The sequence below is a fragment of the Heterocephalus glaber genome, unplaced genomic scaffold (assembly GCF_053883595.1).
Source record: "Heterocephalus glaber isolate CG9 unplaced genomic scaffold, H.glaber_assembly_v1.0 deba00001446, whole genome shotgun sequence".
Taxonomy (NCBI): Eukaryota; Metazoa; Chordata; class Mammalia; order Rodentia; family Bathyergidae; genus Heterocephalus; species Heterocephalus glaber.
In genome coordinates, this window is record NW_028258298.1 from 9062288 (window position 1) to 9078325 (window position 16038).

The 16038-nt window shown below is 42.1% G+C and overlaps 1 protein-coding gene across 5 annotated transcripts in view; it reads left to right on the forward strand.

Annotated features, from left to right (window-relative positions):
* Positions 1–16038, forward strand: part of Kirrel3 (kirre like nephrin family adhesion molecule 3) — a 584234-nt gene that overhangs the window by 13915 nt on the left and 554281 nt on the right. Inside the window, exon 1 of one of the 5 annotated variants that reach the window (XM_087214245.1) lies at positions 1–16038. This exon is cut by the window's right edge and continues 16323 nt beyond it. The exons of the other annotated variants lie outside the window; for them this stretch is intronic. The gene's annotated coding sequence lies outside the window, so the exon portion shown is untranslated. 5 annotated transcript variants of the gene reach the window in all.

Below are 16038 nucleotides of genomic sequence, written 5' to 3' on the forward strand. Positions count from 1 at the left end.
GCCTGTGTGGTCTGTGTGGCCTGAGCTGCTGGCAGCACCAGCCACTCCTGTGGCCTGGAGTCCTCACATGTTATTTGACCTTTCTGTGCATTTGGACTGCCAGTGAGATTTTCTGGGAGGTTTGCCCAGACCTGAGCAACATCCCTCAGCTGACTCACCGTCAGAGTCCCTTGCTGCTTTCTCCGGAGTGAGGTGAGCTGCCACCTACTCCGTGTGTCTTCACACTCGCTGTTTCCTGGGGAGAGGGCAGTGTGGCTGGAGAGAAGGTAGGATTGCCCTCCTTGTTGTACTGATAGTTCTACTAGCAAATTGCAGGTGGCCTCTCAGCATCTCACATCAGAGAAGAAAAATTTTGGCATAAGCTTTGCCGTGCATCACCATAGACTGAAGATCTGATGTGCTACAGGTCAGAAAGGAACTGTAGAGCTGTATAGTTTGAGAACTTGCTGGAATTAATAGTGACTGAGCTCCCCAAATTAAATGATGTTATACCAATGAGTTATGTAAACTCTTCTTTGCTTCTTTGCTGGCCTCCTTGATTTGGCCACCTGCACCCCACCTTCTGGCACAAGCCAGACTTCCCCCTAGTGCTTTGGGATTCCCTTCATGGAAAATTGAATGGGCATAGAGACAGTTGGGAGAAAAAAATCAAAACCTGTAATGGCCTCAGTACTCTGGGTTCATGACATTTCTTTCTGTGCCCCAGCACTGTGCAGTTGCTGAATTGGGATCAGCTGTAGGGAGGTGCTGTCACTGTCTGTGGACAGGTCCTTTGCTGAGCCTGCATGTGTCCCCTTATTCTGTCCTCATAGCTAGCCATTTGTTAATGAAAACTACTGAGGTTTAGATAGATTTCATGACCTTGCCCAAAGGTCACACAGGTGGTGAGACAGAATGGCCAGTGCGGTACCTGTGTAGAGACCCCAAAGCCCTTGCTGCCACTGTGAATCCCAGTCACAGTGGTGCTTTGGCAGCTGGGTGACTATCAGCAAACCACAAAACCCCTGGCCAACCTATGCTTCTCCCCGTTTATAACTTGTAAGACTTGGGAAGAAGAGCTGATAAAAATGGATGAAAAACTCTCTCCCCAAAAGCTGAGTAGCTTTCCTACATGGCTAGCAGTAACTCTTTACTTCCACTACTCAGCTATAGTTCAGCTTAAGGTTTTGAAAGCCAAATGCTTATTTCTTAGCAAGAATCCATCACCACCTAACTCCCCTTCAGTGGTTTTTTAAAAAAAAAATTAAACCTCATTCTGCTTAGGGAGAGGTTAGCCTTGTGTTAGATGCATGCTTTAAGAATGGAGCTATTCTACATAAAAAGGCATTCCAGGACATCAAAATCCTTCTTTTTGTCAAGTCTAGAATAGTAAAAATGTCAGGAGACTACATGGTTCTGAAATGATTAATAATGGTCGTTAAGAAGAAATAAAAAAGGCTCTTGGAGCGCAGGAGAGCCTGAATGTCGTTCAGCCTGTGATTCTCCTCGCTTTGGCTGCAGCAGGTGCGACTTCCCTAACATCAGAAACCATTTTGGAAGATGGCACGTCTCCACCAAGGCCACGCTTAAAATCATAATATCAGCTTAAGATAGACACTCATGATAAACTAGCAAGGCATGAAAGTTCTTTGAAATTTTAAAAGCCCCTTTCCATGGAATCAGAGGAATACAAAGGGAGAACCCAAGGCAGATACATCTCAGCATCACATTTCTTCTTTTTATCTCACAGCCTGAGCCCTCAGTGGGCCACACTGATCACATCAGTGGCTCTCTGTCAACTGTTGGTGGCTCCAGATCCGCATGGGTATCCCTTTCTGCAGGCGTGAGGTTTGCTTTGGGTTTTCTCTTCATAAAACTAAGGCAGAGGTGTTCACAGATAGAAATCTGGGTTTCACAGGTGAAAATAACTGAATGCTGGAGCTGGTCAGAAGCAACAGACACCATCCAGAAAAACTACTTTTGTCTGCTGTTTTTCTGTGAAAATAATAGCAAAGCTACATAGCTGTGTCATAATCAACAGATATTCTAAGATTCGTACCACAGAATACCACCTGACTCTGCTTTTTAAAAAGCTTGATACTGTATGCACTGTTGGATTTGGGGGGTTAAATTGCCTTCTTCACATGATTTTGACTTGAGAAATAATATAAAATCTACTAGATTTGCTTGTTCACAATTACAGTGGGAAGAGAATCTTAGTGGTTCAGTATATTCCTCTTCTTGCAGATATGGACTTAGTTTACATGTTCCCACCAGGTTTCTCTTTCCATCCATCAAGGGTGTGTCAGGGCTTTCCTATGGTTCCTGGAGTCTCTGTCTGTGGTTCTAGAGGTCACCCATTTCACCAGCACCACCTTCACTTAGGAAATTATTAGAAATGCAAAATCTCAGGCCCCAGAGCACCTTCTCAATAAGATACTCTGGGGCTTGTTCCAGCCACCTGTGTTTTAACAAGCCTTCCAGCTGCTTCTGAAGCCCACTAAGCTTTGAGAATATTGCTTTATGGCACCTGGATCCCATTTGCCACTCCCCAGTGAACACTCCTGACATGAAATCCACAGGGACTTGACAGTAGCTTCTAACCAGAGGATTTAAGGTGATTCTCTAATGGTTTTCATGTTGCATTACCCTAGGATGGTTTGCCCAGATGGTGAGAGTGGATCAGAAATCACACTCAGTCCCGAGTATCGGAAACCAAACTATGAAAGTCAACTATAAAGTCAAGAATGCAGGTCAGAACTAGGTCCTCTTGATTTTCCTGGGCAAGATGTGCCTTTGTTAGACTTGGCAGTTTTTCCAGCCTGTCATGCCATCAATGCCTTTCTCACAACTGGAAGGAAAGCGAGAGCCCTTCCTTGCAGTATGACTTTCAGCTCTGTCCCACCTCAGCAGAGCGCAGGGAAGCAGTGCGGTGATCTGTGTTGACAGGGAAGAATATAGGTAAATGTGGCCATAGATTTTCCTCCACCTGCACTTGAGAAGGTTTATTTTAATATCGAGCTGCATACTAGAGATGCTCATGTCCATAAAGGATAGATTTTCTGCTTTGTATACACAAGAGATTCAAAATGTATATCATAATGTACCCCAAGAATTCTAGTTCTTTTTTTTAATCTTCAAGGACAGTGTGACCACAGACATTGATATTCATTTCATTGTGAACTGGGACCTGCTACTTCTTACTGTTATTTTATTTTTCAATTCATAAAAAGAGATGTTCTTATCACTAGGCCTCTGGGCCTCTTTCTTCAACCCAAATCACCAAAGGGATCCCAAATGCACAAGCTGATGAATCTACCAACTGAAAGGAGGGAGGCAGAACCAGCAGCAGATTTAAAGGCACCCTTACTCCATATTGGAGTTTGGATCTGAGTGTCCCTCAGAGTCTCACATATAAAAGGGTTAGTCTCTAGGGTGTTACTAAGAGGAGATGGTATGACCTATAAGGCGTGGGGCCTTTTGGGAGCCTGTTTTAGCCTCATTGGGGCATTGCTCTGAAGGGCACTGTGGGACCCTGGCTACCCTTCCGCTTCCTGGCTAAGCCACACACTTCCTGCCATGATGTGCTGCATCAGCACAGGCCCAAAGCAATGGGTCTGCCCAGTCATGAACTGGAACCTCTAATAGACCAAAATGAACTTATCATAAGTTGATTATCTCAGGGATTTGTTATCATGATGGGAAGCTGACTCACAAATGCCACAGTGGCTGCTGTGCCTGCTCTGAGTGTGTTTCTGGTTGTCTAAGGGATGTAGGGAGGGCAGAGGATGGGCAGAAAGGCATCGGGGAGGTTGTACAGGATACAGAGGAGAGGCAGGTGAACAGAGAGGAAGATGGAGGGTGCCAAGGTGTGTGGGAGATCTGGAGACCATTTGGTCTCCAGATCTCAAGACTATAGGCCCATAAGCCGTGACCTTACCACTCCTTGGTCCAGGTGGAGACTGTGAGGACACTCCTTATACTCAAGAAAGTTTTGAAGGTTATATTCATCAGCGAAATACTTCAGTAGCCACTGCCAGATGTGCAGACATGGTGGAACAGAGGCCTCTGTTTTCATCATGGCTGGAGACAGCTCTGGCTCTCCCCCTCTATCTCTTCCACAGCCTCTTGACTCCAGCCACACTGAGGGGCTGGAGTTCTCTGCCCTGCCCCCTCACAACTCCTATGCTCTTCTACTCTGCAATGACCATCCCTGCCCCACATGTTTGGTGTGGCTGCCTCCCTCCCTACTCAGCTTCCTTCTCTTGGGCTGGAATTTCCTTCACCTCCCTCCTCATACACTAGTGTAAGTGTCTCTTCTCCTTCCTTCCATAGTCCTCTGTGGAAACCCCTTGTGGTTCTTGTTACATTAAAATAAAATGGTTGGGTTTCTGCCTGCCTTCTCCTCTAGACTGGAAGCTTCTAGAAGGTCAGAGCTGGGCCTACTTGATTTTCCTGGGGAAGCGTTGCCTTTGTTAGACCAGTTCTTCTTATGCAGGGAAAGAATACCATGTGTCAGTGCTTCAAGGTAACTTCTCCATTTCTGTGCCCAGCATTTCACTTGTCAGCCCATGGAAGTGCTTTATCAGAGAAAATGCTCTATTTATCATTATTATTGCTTTCTGCACCTGGAGTACCTGTGAGCACTAAGTGGTCCTTGGGGAAAAGGTAATAATAATTTACTTCCTCCTTGCATTTTTATAAGTCTTCCTCCCCAAATCAACTCTCTTTCTCATTTTTAAAAATAGAGGAAAGAAGCCCAAGTTATATTAAATGGGCTCTATAAGATCACAAAAGATAGTAAGTGTGACAGCTAAAATGAAACCCCAAGGGTTCCTCCGGTCCCCTTGTTCTGCCCCCTGGAGTGTATACTGGGTAGTGTGTGGGCAGATGGTGCCCGGTTGTTTCCTGTGTCTTCAAATGGAGCGAGATAGGCTTCAGACTTCGTTGGAGGAGAACTCGTGCCTAAGCTGGGCAAGGTTCCTGGTACAGTAGTAATGGCTGATGCCAACTAAGGCACAAGGATCTCTGTGCAAAAGCTAGAGGAAAACTGCTTTTAACTGAAGTTCTTGCTTGTAAATGAGGCATAATAAGAACATAGTAGCTCCACTGTAATAAGGGCTTAGCATCAGTAGCAAGTGAGATGGGCCTGGAAGCTCCTCCCGGGGCAGCCTGTCACTGGGCAGCTGGCTATGGCCCTTGCTCACATGCACCTGCCATGGAGTGTCAGCGTGTCAGCCAAGAGTCCAGACCAACACCAGCCTATCATTTCCAACCAAGTAAAACTGTCCTCGATCAAAGCCCAGGAGGCCAGCATCTCTGCCTCTGGCCTGGCACATGACTCTGGATGTAGCCTTTGTATGTAAAGGAGAATTGAGTCTTCTCTCCTATCTGCTTCACAGAGTTGTTAAGGATCCCCAGAGAACACTTTGTGGGGAATGTTTTGAGATACCCGGGAGCACACTATTCAGAGGTGAGCTGTTTGCCCCCCACCCCTGGTTTCAGTGCACCCAGATGTGTCGAGCTGGTGCCCATGGTCTGCTGAACATTTTCAGTCTCTTTCAAGGCAGGAGACTCTGTGGCTTTTGGAAGGAGCAAGGCCTTAAGAAAAAGATGTGGCCTTTCAGCTCTCCTCAGTGGTGTTTGTCAGAAACTTAACCGTAATGACCTAAAAAGCATCCATGTATGTAATGAATTAAATTATTTCCTACGCATCTAAAATAACACCAGTTATTTATGATCTTCAGGAGAGGTGAAGAAACAGTTACTCATGATATTTTCTGTGTTCCCTGGTTCAGAAGAGGAACTCTGGTTGAGAAAGAGTATGTAGGGACTCTATTGATTTCCTACTATTTGCTACTGTAACAAATTACCACAAATGTACTGAATCAAATCAACACAAAGGTTTTGGAGGTAGTGGTGGAGGTCAGACGTCTCAAATGGGGCCCATGTGACTGGAGCCTAGGTGCTGACAGGGCTGGTTCTTTCCGAATGCTGGAAGAAGTCCACTTCTTTATCTTCTCTGTTGTCTAGAGACCAATTACTTGCATGCCTTGGCTGGTGGCCCTTCCTCCCATCACCCCAACTACCTGCTTCCACCCTGACATCACCCACTCCCAACTCTAATCCTCTGGTCTCCCTCTTATAAGGAAGCGTAAGATCATATCAAGTGTAACAGGATAATTCAGGAAAATCTTCCCCCTTGAGATTAATAACTGAATCATATCCACAAAATCCCTTGTGCTATGGAAAGTAACCTGCTCAGGGATTGAGACCTGAGCACTTTTGAGGCCATTATGTTTATCTATCAGAAGGACCAAAGACAGAGCTGGATGGCTGCTTTCTTGCAGGAAAAATGTAGCCTTTCCTATCCTATCCTATCCTATCCTACCTCTCTATGTGAGAAATTTGTACATCAGACTTGCTCTTATATGTCAGAGAAAATGACCTCCTCCCCCTCCTGCTATTTATATCTGTGAAGTACTTTGGGATTATTAAATAAAGGGTGCTTAGCCTGAGATGGTTATTATATTATTCTACTATGAATTGGCATAAATTATGCTTGCATTAATCAATGGTGCTACTACTACATGCAGTTATCATTGGGTCCCATAAGGGAGATATTAGGGGTGCATCTGTTAGATTCTGTAGTTAAAACTTGCTAAATGATTCTTAATAGCAATTTACTGTGACTTCATTAGCATAGAGTATGAGAACTCTCCTTTAAAATACCATATACTCTGGCCTCCTTCTGTCTTTGGCATAATTGAAATAGAGAAAATAGAGATCAACGATGTTAACAACAGTGTAAAAGCAAGGAGAAATGGGCACTGTGTTTTTTCTACATTTGATTTGCTGCAGGATAGGAGGTGTACTGCCTGCCCTTGGATTTGTCTCTCTTTACCTCCATTTATGGGTGATTTCTGGTTTTTGATCCAGGATCTGGCTTGGAAAGTCACACCTGGTGGCCCCAGGGGTGGAGAAGAGGGTGAGGCTATGCTTGGAAGTGCAGGAGGGGCAGCCACTGGAAACCAGGTTTGACTGTGTTAGCATGTGCGGAAGTCAGGCAGAGTGTACTATAGCATTACATGCCACTTTGCATTGTTTAAGTCTACAGATTCAGGTAATGTACTTTAAAGGTTTTATGAAGTGTCCTTCAGATTAGAGGAATTTATAAATCAGGAAGTTTAGCCTCTTCCCACCCACAAGACCACCAGGAGCATAGAGACTCCACAGAAGGCTTGGGACTGTGAGGCCCCTTCCCTGGGGCCCCAGGGCTGGAGGGACTGACCGGCAGAGGTCCCACCCCGACTCCCTACCCACAGTCCCCACATCTCTGCCGGAAGAGATCAGGGAGAGAAACCATCAGTGTACCATGATAGCATCTTTAAATAGGTTTGTAAAATGTTTAGCCCTGGAAGAACCTGTGTCCATAAAGGTTATGTTGCTGCTAAATAGTCTCAGGTGGGAGCATGAAGATGGGATCTGGGCCTCAGGACTCCAGGGAATTAAAGGAGAGAGAGGAGCCCCAAGAATGATTATAATCCCATTATGCAGAGCTCCCCTATTTGTTCCCTCATACAGATGCATTTGTATATATTTGCATTTTGTTCTATCTGATAATATGCATAGAATTCAAATTGAAATGACTTGAATAGATTTGAATATTAATGAGGCATTTAAAGGCTGCCATCCCTGCCAGAGTCCCCAGGCAAGGGAGTGTGCAGTGCAGCTCAGGTGGCGCCTCCAGGCACTGCCATTGGACTCCCACAGCTGCAGGGCTGGGAGGCATGAGGAAGGAGAGTGCCCTCTGAGGTGGCATTTGAGGTTGCCCCCAGCTCCACAGGCCGAGCCCTGTGCACTGATGGGAGAGTTGAGAAAAGACCCCTGAACCTGCGCGGCTGGAGGCACCCTCAGACGTTCAGACACATGGGTTTAATAATGCTATAAAAGGCAAGATGGGTTTTTTTAAAAATTTTATTTTATTGGTACCTTTTAGATATACAATATAATGACATTCATCATTGGAAATTTGCACCTTTACATAATCTCTCTTGGTTCTTATTTTTTCCCCCTTCCCCTGCACTCCCTTCAATCCCTCCGTCCCTCCCTATTTACAAAGACTTTGTTTCCATTTTCTCATATTAATTCCATTCCCTTCTTCCCTTTCCCTTACCCCCCTACTTCCCCTTCCCGTTTGCCCCTTTTCTTCCTATTTCACATTATCTATTATACCTTTTAGCCCTTATTTACATTTTCAGTTTCTCACACTAGAGAAATTATTCGGTATTGACATGTGTGTCCTATTTATTTCACTTAAGAGTATTGCCTCAATGTGCATCCATTTAGCAGTAAATATCTCTAATTTTTCATTTTTTGTGGCTGAGTAGCATTCCATTTTATTTAAAAAAACACATTTTCTTTATCCAGTCTCCAGTTGATGGGCATTTGGGCTGTTTCCAAGATTTAGCTATTACAAACTGTGCTGCTATGAACATGGGTGCACAGATATCACTGTGGTATGATTCATTTAATTCTTTGGGGAAGATAGCCAGCAGGGGAATAGCTGGGTCAAATGGGACTTCCAGTCCTAGTTCTTTGAGGTATCTCCAAACTGATTTCCAAAATGGTTGTACCAGTCTACATTCCCACCAGCAGTGGAGTAGGGTTCCTCTTTCCCCACAGCCCCTCCAGCATTTGTTGTTTGTTGATTTCATGATAGCAGCCATTCTTTCTGGGGTGAGGTGGAATCTTAGCATTGTTTTCATTTGCATCTGTCAAATGACCAGTGATGTTGAACATTTTTTCATATGTTTATTTGCTATTTCTACTTCTTTGTCTGAGAAATATCTGTTCATTTCAGATGTTCATTTTTGGATTGGGTCTTTAAATTTGGGAGATCTAATTTTTTTTAAGCTCTTTATAGATTCAAGATAGTAGACGTTTGAGGGACAGCTGGTGAAAAATTTTTCTCACATTGTGGGTTGTCTCATCACACGATTAGTGGTTTCTCTTGCTGTGCAGAAGCTTTTTAGTAAGAAGAGATCCCACTTGTTGATTGTTTGTGCTGGTTCATGGGCAACTGAGGTTTTGTTCATAAAATCTTTTCCTACACCAATGTCTTCAAGAGTTCCTCCTAAACTCTCTTCCAGGCAGTTTAGTGTTTCTGTTTTAATATTTAGATCTTTAATCCATTTCAATTTTAGTTTAGTGCATGGTGAGAGATATAAGTCTAGTTTCAGTCTGTTGCAAGTTGAAACCCAATTTTTCCAGCACCACTTATTAAAGAGGCTATCTTTCCTTCAGTGAGGGTGTTTGGCTCCTTTGTCAAAAATGAGGTGGCTGAGTGTATCTGGAATTGTTTTGCATCTTCTAATCTGTTCCACTGGTCCTCAGGCCTGTTTCTTTTCCAGTACCATGCTGTTTTATCATAGTAGCTTTGTAGTATAGTTTCAAGTTGGAGGTTGTAATACCCCTCTACCATGTCTCTGTTACCTAGAATTGCTTTTGCTATTCTGGGTCTCTTCTTGTTCCAAATGAATTTTGGATTGTTTTCTCAAGATCCATGAAGTATGCTGCTGGGATTTCAATTGGGATTGCATTGAATCTATATAGCAGTTTTGCAAGTAAGGTCATTTTCACTATATTAATCCTTCCTACCCAGGAGCAGGGGATGTCTGTCCATTTTCTGATATCGTCTTCAGTCTCTCTTTTCAAAGTGCTATAGTTTTCAGAGAAGAGGTCTTTGATTTCTTTTGTTAGGTTGATTCCTAGGTAGTTCAGTTTTTTGGATGCTACTGTGAAAGGAATTTTTTGCCCTATTTCTCTCTCAGTGAGTCTGAGTCATGCAGAGGAAAGTTATTGATTTTTGTGTGTTGACCATGTATCCAGCTACTTTACTGAATTTGATTATTAGATCTAGAAGACTTTTGGTGGAGTTCTTGTGGCCTTTTATATAGAGTATCATGTCATCTACAAATAATGACAATTTGACTTCTTCATTTCCTATCTTTATTCCTTTTATTTCTTTCTCTTGTTTAATTGTTGTGGCTAATGTTTCCAAAACTATATTGAATAAGAGTGGTGATAGTGGACATCCTTGTCTTGTTCCTGATTTGGGTGTGAAGGATTTCAGTTTTTGACCATTTAGTATGATATTGACTGTTGGTTTTTCATAGATGGCTTTGATCAAATTGAGGTAAAGACCATCTATTCCAATTTTTTGTAGGGTTTTTATCAAAAATATGTGTTGGATTTTGTCAAATGCTTTTTCTGCATCTATTGAGATGATCATATGGTTTTCATCCTTGGCTCTATTGATAATAGTGTATTACATCAATTGATTTGCATATGTTGAACCATCCCTGCATGTCTGGGATGAATCCCACTTGGTCAGGGTGTATGATCTTCTGCATTCTGTTTGCCAGTATCTTATTAAGGATTTTTGCATCTGTGTTCATTAGTGAGATTGGCCTATAGTTCTCTTTTTCAGTTGGGTCTTTCTCTGCTTTGGGGATCAAGGTGATGCTTGCTTCCAGGAATGAATTTGGGAGTATTGTTTCCCTTCCAACTTCATTGAAGAGTTTAAACAGTAGTGGCAGCAGTTCCTCTCTAAATGTCTTGTAGAATTCAGCAGTGAAGCCATCAGAACCCGGAATTTTCTTAGTTGGTAAGTTTTTAATTACATTTTCAATTTCATTGATTGATACTGGGTTGTTTAGAATTTTTAGGTCTTCTTTGTTCAACTTTGGTAATTCATACTTATCTAGGAATCTGTCCATTTCTTCTGTGATTTCCATCTTATTGGCGAATAGGTTCTTGAAGTAGGTATTGATGATCCTCTGGATTTCTGCTGGCTCTGTTATAATTTCACCCTTTTCATTCCTACTTGCATGAATTTGGGCCTTTTCTTTCCTTTTTCTGATAAGGTTGGCTAAAGAGTTTTCAATTTTGTTTATTCTTTGAAGAACCAACTCTTGGCTTCATTAATTTTTTGTATCATTCTCTTAGTATCCATTGGATTGATTTCTGCTCTGATCTTTATAATTTTCTCCCTTGTATGAGCTTTGGGTTTGTCCTGCTCTTCTTTTTCTAGAAGCTTGAGGTTCAGCATCAGGTTGTTTAATTTGGCTCACTCTGTTTTCCTAATATGTGTATTCACTACTATGAATTTCCCTTGTAAGACTGCTTTCATTGTGTCCCGTAGATTCCGATATGTTGTATTGTCATTGTCATTTAATTGAAGGAACTGTCTGATTTCTTCTTTAATTTCCTCTGTGACCCATTGGTTATTCAGAAGTATGTTGCTGAATTTCCATGTTTTTATGAAGTTTTTGCTGTTTCTTTTGCTAATGATCTCCAATTTCATCACAGTATGGTCTGTTAATATACCAGGGACAACTTCAATTCCTTTGCACTTACCTAAATATGTTGTATGAGTGAGTATGTGGCCTGTTTTGGAGAATGACCCATGTGCAGCTGAAAGGAATGTGTATTCTGATTTTGTGAGGTGGAACATCCTGTAAACATCTGTTAAGTTCATTTATTCAAGAGTTTGATTGAGTTCTAGTATTTTGTTGCTTGTTTTTTGTCTAGTTGATCTATCTATTTGTGACAGTGGGGTATTGAGGTTCCCCACTACTATTATATTAGTGCTTATATGTTTTTTCATGTCCATTAGTATTTGTTTTATGTAGTTGAGTGCTCTAGTGTTTGGTGCATAGATATTTATGATTGTCATCTCTTCCTCTTGGATTGCTCCCTTTATAAGTATGTAGTGTCCTTCTTTGTCTCTCTTAATCAGTATTGGTTTGAAATCCACTTGATCTGCAAAGAGGATAGCTACTCCTGCTTTTTTTCAGGTTCCTGTCACATGGAGTATTGTCTTCTACCCTTTAGCTTTCAGTCTATGAGTTTCTTTTTGAATTAAGTGTGTTTCTTGTATGCAGCGTACTGTTGGATCTTGCTTCTTGACCCATTCTGCCAGTCTATTTCTTTTATTTGGTGAATTGAGACCATTAACATTGATGGTTATAGCTGATGCATATTGACTTGTCGTTGTCATGACTTTCTTTTTGTTGGATTCTACCCCTTTGCTTTTAATTTCTTATCTTGCCTGGTGGATTCATTCTGTTGGGCTTCCTGGGGTTGTGATCCTCATTGTCATTTCCTAGGATTTTGTCTAAAATTTTTTGGAGTGATGGTTTGGTATTCATGAAGTTCCTAAGGTGCTCTTTGTCATGAAAGTATCTTATTTCTCCATCAATTTTGAAAGATAGTTTTGCAGGATACATCAATCTGGGTTGGAGGCTGTTTTCCTTTAGGGCTTGGAATACTTCACTCCAAGCTCTTCTTGCCTTGAGGGTTTGCTTTGAGAAGTCTGCTGTGATTCTGATGGGCTTTCCTTTGTGTGTGATTTGTTCTTTTCTCTAACTGCTTGTAGAACTTTGTTCTTCTGTTGAGTTTCTGGAATCTGAGCCATTATGTGCCCATGTGTCAGGTTTTTTTTCAAGGCTAGTTGGAGTCCTATATGCCTCATTTATCTGTATGTCAAGTTCTTTTCCTCTGTTTGGGAAGTTTTCTGCTATCACTTCTGTGAAGAGTTTTTTTTATGTCATCTGCACTCTCTCCTGTTTCTTCATTGACTCCAATCAGTCTTATGTTATTCTTCTTTGCATCTTCTAGAAGCTGCTGGATTGATTTCTCATGGTCCCTCACAATTTTAAAGCAGTTTTTCTTTTCCTGGTCACTAATTGCAATCGTATCTTCTATATCTGAAGTTCTGTCCTCACATTGGCTCATTCTGCTGCATAGACTTTCAATGGAGTTTTAAATCTCCTGGAAATCTGTTTGCATCTGTTTTACAGATTCCATTTGTTTCCTATGTTTGGATTCCATCATGTTCCTCAGCTCCTCTATTTTTTTGTCTATGTTTTCTGTAGATTTATTAATCATGTCTTGCACTATGGGCACAATATCTGCTGTTATGTGAGAAATTATTTCTGATTTCATTTTTTCCAGATCATCTTTTGTTGCTCATTCGGGGAGTCCAGATCATTGAGTATCAGAGTGTTCCATCTCATTTCCCTTTGGGGTTGCTGTAGTTGATCTGGAAGTCTGGTTCTGAGGCTTGTTTACCTGTCTTCTCATTTTGATGGGGGGGTGTGTGCTGCTGGCACCCACGTGGCTCACCTTCTCTATGCTGGGAGCTGTGGTAGGTTGGCCCAGATACCTCCTACTCTGCACTGGGAGCTGTGGCACATTGACCCAGAAGCCTCCTCTGTGCTGGGAGCCAGGGTAGGTTGGCCTGGAAGCCTCCTACTCTGCACTGGGAGCTGTGGGATGTTGACCTGGAAGCCTCCTCTGTGCTGGGATCTGTAGCACGTCAACCCAGAAGCCTCCTCTGCTGAAAGATGTTTTCCAGATTAGGAAAAGCTGCATTACCTTTCCATCATAGAGTTGAGAGGTAGGGCAGGGTCTCTTTCAGCCAGTGAGAGGACAGGTGTATGTGGCTCTTCCTCAGTGACCTAGGAGGATGCTGAACCACTTCCATCTGGAGTCCTACAGCTGGAGCACACTTAGCCCCTAGATGGTCATTGTCCTACAGAGTAATTGCAGTGAGGCAGTGTGTTTCTATGTGCCTCTTGGAAGCTCTTGTAGGAGGCCATTTGCTATGTGTCCTGTGTCACCATAGCACATCCATAACTTGTTTAGGCCCTGGGCTAAAACCTAAGAATAAATAAGATATAAAAACTTGTGGAAGTAAGAAGGCTCCCTGTGCAGCTCAGCTGACCATCCTTTCTTCCCTTTCCCTGAACATCTGGGTAACAGGCTGACCTGAGTGGGGGCCTATAGTACCGGGCTTCAGATATTTAAAATTCATCATCAAAATTTTTCAGCCAACACTGGCAGAATAGCATTTTGTAATGATTTTAGTAGGACTGATAGTAGTCCATTATATGGAGATGTAAATATACCATAGTTCCTTGCTGAAGTACTGGCAACTTCTTACCAGGCCCCAAATGATGTTTCTTTGTCTTAACTTAATTTTGGTTAGTTCCAAGTTTATACTGTTTGCAACATTTTGGTGGGTAATTCTAAGAGTAACAATGAAAATGTACCTGTATGTCACTTAGTTTCCAGTCCCATCATCACTTTTATTACAACATTCTGAAAATTAAGCCTCTGATTTCATCACCTGTTGTGATCCTAACATTGGAGAAGGATATTGCTACATTTCCAATACCCACTTCTGGAATCTGAGTCACTTGATCCCTCATCTCCTATATCCAACTAGTTCTTTCCTAGTAAAACATTGTTGTCTATGCTGCCTTGTCATTTTTTCTTCTATTGTCCTGCATGTTTTCCTCATTTTTTTCCCAAATTATTATAGCATCCTATCAAATCCTTCACTTTTTCTGTCATTCTGACTATTGTCATTCTTTACTGCTTGCATCTTCAGAGGATATAAGTCCTGCGTCAGCATGTCCAGGGGCTGCCCTTTGCCTATGAACAGAGTCCACATACTGAGTCTAAGATGACACCCCCACTCCACACTGCAAGTCCTCTACATCTGGCTCAAACTCTTTCCAGCAGCATCTTCCTCTACATCCTTCCTTGCTTTCCAAGCTCCAACCAAAAAAAAATTATGTTCTCTGGATATACCATGGTCTTGTGTCTTTGCTCATGCTATTCCCTCATCCTAAAATATCTTTTTCCTCGTCATTTATTGAAGTACTGTTCATACCTCAAGGCTCAGCTCTAATGTCATTTCTTCCATGAAGTTGTTTCCTGTTTTCCACTTGGCACTGCTGTGTTCTTTCTTCTCCTTTGGCATGATGTGTATATTCTTTCCATCATGTGTTCAATCCTGTCCAGCTTATTTATGTGCTGTCTCTCCAGTGCAACTGAGAGTCTGTTAAGGAGGGAGATCATTTTAGCATTTTTTCTACCTACCAATCATCTATGCCAGCACTCAACAGATGTCTAATGAGTGAGCAAACGAGTGTGCAGAAAAGATGCCTTGATGCATAAAGCTTCTACTGTCCTTTCTGTCCAGCCCTTGCCCTTTTTAATTAAAGAGTACCTTGCTGTCTTGAAAAGACACTAACATTTTTGGGCACCTGCTACTCCTGCCACAATCTCATTTAATTCTTCACAAAAATACCAGAATGAAAATATCCTTATTTCCTTTCTACAGTTGAGGAAACTGAGTCTCAGTGAGATTAAGAAATGTACCCAGGGTTGGAGACTGAGCCAGAACAAAAGCTTCTCTCTCTAGCCTCAACTTTTCTGTTCTCCCAAAGCTGCTCTCAGAGTCAGCCAAACAACAACCACACTCTCCTTTCCCCAGACTCCGAGAGAGTCAGGCTTCAGTACTCCTGGAGAATGAATGTCCTGTGCATCAGTCCTGGATGCAGTTATTATTTTATAGGGGTGTTGTAAGTTGATAAGGTAGCTGTTCTCTGCTAATAGCTATTGTAATGTTGTTCTTAAAGCCTATTACTTGTGCTAGTTTGTATTTTAATGTGTGCAAAGGTGATTACAACTTTAATATGAATGTTAAACAGATTAGCTGATTTATATGTAAAATAAATAAATAAAGCAAAACTCATACTCTCATCTCTATTCATTTCTCTCTTCCCTCTCTGTCCAAAGGCAGATGTGGTCCATGGGACACTGACAATGGAACAGAAAGAGAGTGTCTGCTAGGTGGTAAATAATGGATATAGACAGGTCTTTTGTTCCAGGTGAATTCCAAGTCCATGTCCTTAATTGCTGCTTGTCTGAGAGTTTGTGCATTGGACAATATTTGGGGAGTTCAGATTTGTTTGAGCATTGTGGCTTCACTTTCCCTTGACATCGTGTTTCCTACCTCTGGTAATCTCTGTTTTCTTAGTACATATTGGAAAGTTTGCCAAAATTTCAGACAGATAAGTAACCCTGCTGAATACAGAAGCCCAGGGTTTAGAAGGGACACTAGATAAGAAAGCACGCAGCTAGAGAAAGATGGAGACTAAGGGAAGATGTGTATGCATTACTTCGTAGGGAGCAGAAAGT